General features: G+C 47.4%; 1 pseudogene; it reads right to left on the bottom strand.

Moving 5' to 3' along the window:
• Positions 1-4,289: 4,289 nt before the first annotated feature.
• LOC134610540 (putative methyltransferase DDB_G0268948) lies at positions 4,290-5,174 on the bottom strand (annotated as a pseudogene).
• Between the last annotated feature and the right edge of the window lie 709 nt (positions 5,175-5,883).

Here is a 5,883-nt window from a genome sequence, read left to right as displayed (position 1 = left end):
GCCCGCTCGGCAAGAAGAAGAACAGGGCGAAAGTTCAGATGGGGAGACAGAGAGGAGGAGGAGACGAGCTGGAAGCAGGGGGGGGTCGTCGCAAGGAGCTAGTGGCACAGTCAGACAGCATGCATCGGCACACGGGGTCAGCCCGACAGCACGCCAATCAACGCATGCTGTGTCCACCACCAGAATGCCGTCATTGCAGAGCTCAGCAGTGTGGCATTTTTTTTGTGTGTCTGCCTCTGACAACAGCGATGCCATTTGCAACCTGTGCCAAAGGAAACTGAGTCGTGGTAGGTCCAACACCCACCTAGGTACAACTGCTTTGCGTAGGCACATGATCTCACATCACATACGCCTATGGGATCAACACATGAGTACAAGCAACACGCCTACTCTAAGCCGCCATCCTCCTCCTGGTCCAGCATCTTCAGCCACGTCAACCACTGCTGTCCTTCTTGCCCCCTCTCAACCATCCGCCACTCCGTCTCCCGCCTTGAGCAGTTCCCGCTCATCTGCCCACAGTCATGTGTCTGTCAAGGACATGTTTGAGCGTAAGAAGCCAATGTCACCAAGTCACCCCCTTGCCCAGCGTCTGACAGCTGGCTTGTCCGAACTATTAGCCCGCCAGCTTTTACCATACCATCTGGTTGAGTCTGAGGCGTTCAAAAAATTTGTAGCTATTGGGACACCGCAGTGGAAGGTACCCGGCCGGAATTTCTTTTCACAAAAGGCAATCCCCAACTTGTACTCGATTGTGCAAAAGGAAGTCATGGCATGTCTGGCACACAGTGTTGGGGCAAGGGTCCATCTGACCACTGATACCTGGTCTGCAAAGCATGGTCAGGGCAGTTATATCACCTACACTGCGCAATGGGTAAACCTGCTGACGGCTGACAAGCAAGGAATGCGTGGCATTGCAGAGGAGTTGGTGACACCGCCACGAATTGCAGGCAGTCCTGCTGCCACCTCCTCTACTCCTCCTACTCCATCCTCTTCCATAACCTCCTCGGCTGAGTCCTCTTGTGCCGCTGCTTCTTGCTCCACATCAACGGCACCCCCCCAGCTCCCCAGGTACTATTCCACATCCCGGATACGGCAGTGTCACGCCGTCTTGGGTTTGACTTGCTTGAAAGCAGAGAGTCACACCGGACAAGCACTCCTGTCCGCCCTGAACGCACAGGTGGAAAAGTGGCTGACTCCGCAGCAACTGGATATCGGCAAAGTGGTGTGTGACAACGGAAAAAATTTGATAGCGGCATTGAAGTTGGGCAAGTTGACACATGTACCGTGCATGGCACATGTGTGTAATCTGATCGTACAACGCTTTGTGCATAAGTACACAGGCTTACAGGACGTCCTGAAGCAGGCCAGGAAGGTGTGTGGCCATTTCAGGCATTCCTACACGGCCATGGCTCACTTTGCCGATATCCAGCGGCGAAACAACATGCCAGTGAGGCGCTTGATTTGCGACAGCCCTACACGTTGGAATTCAACACAACTAATGTTCGACCGCCTGCTCCAACAAGAAAAAGTTGTTAATGAATATTTGTATGACCGGGGTGCTAGGACAGCCTCTGGGGAGCTGGGAATTTTTTTGCCACGTTACTGGACGCTCATGCGCAATGCCTGTAGGCTCATGCGTCCTTTTGAGGAGGTGACAAACCTAGTCAGTCGCAACGAAGGCACCATCAGCTACATCATACCATTTGTTTTCTTCCTGGAGCGTGCCCTGCGAAGAGTGCTGGATCAGGCTGTAGATGAACGTGAAGAGGAAGAGTTGTGGTCACCATCACCACCAGAAACAGCTTTATCAGCATCGCTTGCTGGACCTGCGGCAACGCTGGAAGAGGATTGTGAGGAAGAGGAGTCAGAGGAGGATTGTAGCTTTGAGGAGGAGGAGGAGGAGCAAGACCAAACACAACAGGCATCCCAGGGTGCTCGTTGTCACCTATCTGGTACCCGTGGTGTTGTACGTGGCTGGGGGGAAGAACATACCTTCAATGACATCAGTGAGGAGGTGGAACGGGAAATGAGTAGCTCGGCATCCACGCTACTAGACCCCCGGTATAAGCAGAAAGTGGCGGAAATGTTACCGAATTACAAGTCGGAAAGGATGCAGCATTTGCAAAATAAATAAAGTATGCTTTACACAGCGTATAAGGGTGATGTCACAGCACAACGGGAATCTAACAGGGGGAGAGGTGGAAGTCATCATCCTCCTCCTCCTCCCACGACCACGCCGGCAAGGACAGGACGCTTTAAAGACGTGTTGTTGATGGAGGACATGCGGAGCTTTTTAAGTCCTATGCATCGCCACAGCCCTTCGGGATCCACCCTCAGAGAGCGACTCGCCTTAACTGCAGATATCGACACTCTGAGGAGCGATGAACCCCTTGACTACTGGGTGTGCAGGCTTGACCTGTGGCCTGAGCTATCCCAATTTGCGATAGAACTTCTGGCCTGCCCTGCTTCAAGTGTCCTGTCAGAAAGGACCTTCAGTGCAGCAGGAGGTATTGTCACTGAGAAGAGAAGTCGCCTAGGTCAAAAAAGTCTAGATTACCTCACCTTTATTAAGATGAATGAGGAATGGATCCCGAAGGGACTGACACTGGGCGATACATTCGCTTAAAAAAGGCCTGATGAGATGAGCTGCCTTGGGCTAAAAATGGTCCACACGCTGCTGTATTTTAGCTCTGAATGACGTTTGACTTGCGTGACTTATCCGCCACCAACTAGGGTTCAAGCCGCCATGTTTTAGGGCACTTTCTGCCTGTGAAACAAACATAAATTTTTCTGCCCGCTGCTACAGCAGCGGCTGCAACAATACCAAATTTTTCAGGCATGTGTACATGCCTTATTTTTAGGCCCACTGGTGCAGCACTGTGGCTTCAAAAACCAAACCAAAAAAAAATCCTCCAAGATGGCACCAATATACCAGTGGTCTAAGCATCTTCCCACCTTGGCCTAAAAAGGGGAGGGGATTCAACAATTAAAAATCTCTGCCATTTACACGTCCACTGATAGGAGACGCGGAAGGTATTAAACTGATATGAACAATACTCCACTCCTATCAGTAGGTCCGTCCCATTGTGATTTATGCCCCCCACCCACCGCGCAGGGATGGGGGCCGGGGGGGAGGAAAGTAGGCCCCCCCATTGTGATTTATGGCCCCCACCCACTGCGCAGGGGTTGGGGAGGACAGTAGCTCCCCCCAGTGTGTATCATGGGCTTTGAGGACAGGTGTCAATCCATACCTGCCAAGTGACCCTATGTAGGGGTAACAGTCCCTATTCTGCTCTGTGTCAGTGTGTATCATGGTCTCTGTGGACGGTGAACAGTCCCTATTCTGCTCTGTCAGTGTGTATCAGGGGTTTTGAGGACAGGTGTCAATGTTAGGTGATTTCTGCTCTTTATGGATTAAAACCAGACTCTGCATCAACTATGTAATTTTCCATGGGAGTTTTGCCATGGATCCCCCTCCGGCATGCCACAGTCCAGGTGTTAGTCCCCTTGAAACAACTTTTCCATCACTTTTGTGGCCAGAAAGAGTCCCTGTTGGTTTTAAAATTCGCCTGCCCATTGAAGTCAATGGCGGTTCGCGCGGTTCGCCGGTTAGCGAACATTTGCGGAAGTTTGCGTTCGCCGTTCGCGAACCGAAAATTTCGGGTTCGCGACAACACTACTCTTTAGTGACAATTTCCTGTTTGTGAACATTCATTAGGATAAATATATACTTATAAAAATGTGCAAAGAGTGAACATAATTTATAATTCAGACTTCCTAATTTATTTTCTTCCTATATTTTATTTATATGGTGGGATAAAACGGCTTCCAGTCCCTTTTTTTTTTTTTTTTTTTCTTCAAACAAAGGTCAATATTTTCTTTATTTAAAGATTACATGAACGTATTGTAATGTATTACATATATTTTATTGTAAGTTTTATGACATTAAACATACCTTTTTATATATGCGGTAATCATGAGAGCTTTTACAAAAGCAACAGGGATGTTACCGATGGTTGGTGTCCATAAATGAATTTTTTGAATGTGGCAGTTGAGACAAAAAACAAATATATATGGAGAGTTGGAAATCTTCCTGCTTACGTGTCCTCATTCCTGGCTCTTCCATCGTGTGATGGAATATTATCATGTGGCAGAAAATAATGGTATTTATCTGCTAAATGTTCCTTGTTCTGCTGTTGAGCTTTAAATATGTTACAAATTTTGAATACAAGAGGAAAGTGTTGACACATGCTACACTATCTCTTCCCCAGTCCATTATTTCTCCAGACTCATGATGATTTGCAGGCTAGGACACAATAGTGTTTGATATGGACCTTTAATGAGGGCTGACTCAGACCCATCTCCTATAATGTCACAAAACCTCTGTTCAAGATGCATCAGGAATCTGATGGCTTCATTTTTATCATGTTTCAGGAATTCTTGATACATGTATATAGACTGAAAAAATCCTATTATTTCTTCAACAGACATTTCAAATACAACGGGGATGTCTGTAACCCACTTCTTGTCTTTTAATGGTATAGCATTGAACACCTCTTCATACTGGTGATGCATAATATTGTTGTTTTCGTACTTGAATTCTGATATTTTGTCTAAACACTGCTTCATAACAACATTTAGCGCTGCATCATTATTGCCATCTTGTAATTTAAAAATTGGAACAAAAGCATGAACTGCCAGACAGCCGTTGGGCTTTAAAACTCGAACTGCTTCATGCACAAATTTTTCCACATTGAACCAATGAGCAGCAAGTCCTGCATTTACAAGGTCCACAGATGCATCATCTAGGGGTAAGTTCTCAGCAGCAGCCACCTGGAAAGTTACATTTTCCAAGGAACAGAATTGTTTGGCTTCCTCAAGCTGAGATTCACTGATGTCTACACCGTTAACCTTTTTGAACCTTTTTGCTAGAGGCATTGTATATCTCCCAGTACCGCAGCCAACATCGACTGCTGTATCATACGGTTTACTTTTCTTCTCCTTCAAATATGAGAATCAGATTCATGACGTCACTGGACACAGGAACCATATACTGCTGGTACACGGATGAGAAGGCCTTGCTTTTAAATAAATGATCAGTCATCCTTAATTCTGGATATTCCTCTTGATGTCTTAAAATCTGTGTGATCTTGGTGGAGGAGTAATTTCCACAAAGCAAGTGTGCTGCTTTATATGTGCAAAATAATATAAGTGGTACAATGATAACACTGCTAAGAACGTGAAGATGCTACACTGTTCAAGCTGTACTATGTCATAACTAATACGACAGGAGTGTGTATAGCATTGCATCTGATGATCAGGCAGTCATTAAATGTCCACATGGTGTATAGCATAACTGTTGAGGGTCACTGAAGGCAGCATGAAGCCCTTATCGCATAACATTAATACGGCTTGCTTAAGGTGAATTAAGGGTGATAATAAGCTTTCCAACTAAAAACAAAACCAAACTGAATGGCTCCACTGAGTTTCTTTGGGAAAGTCCCTCTGCTCCCCGTTGGCAGGTGTCCAAGGTTTGCCGGTCGTGTTGTTCCTGTGCCTCCGATCCGTGTGGGGCAGTAGTTGCGTCCAGCTATTGGGGTGGCTCCGGTGTGTGCCACGCTGCCAGCCCCGGGCTCTGTATGAGCCAACCATCTGTGCCCTCGGTTCCGGTTCCATTAAAGGCCGGCAACGGATTTCCCGATAAGTGTAGTCAGTCCAGGCATTGGGCTGCGGTTGGAGGGGTGACCTCTAGGGCTCAGGACCCAGGAAGGCAGTCGTGGAGACCAGGCCTAAGTTCACGGTGCGGAGGTGAGACAGTAGGGATTCACCGCTTAATCCCCAGGTGAGTATGAAATGCTTTCTGTTGCTGGGGCTGCCTGTGAG

The sequence above is a fragment of the Pelobates fuscus genome, chromosome 5, assembly GCF_036172605.1.
Source record: "Pelobates fuscus isolate aPelFus1 chromosome 5, aPelFus1.pri, whole genome shotgun sequence".
In the NCBI taxonomy this organism is placed as follows: domain Eukaryota; kingdom Metazoa; phylum Chordata; class Amphibia; order Anura; family Pelobatidae; genus Pelobates; species Pelobates fuscus.
Note: the sequence above shows the minus strand (reverse complement) of the source record. Positions and strands in the feature narration are given on the sequence as shown.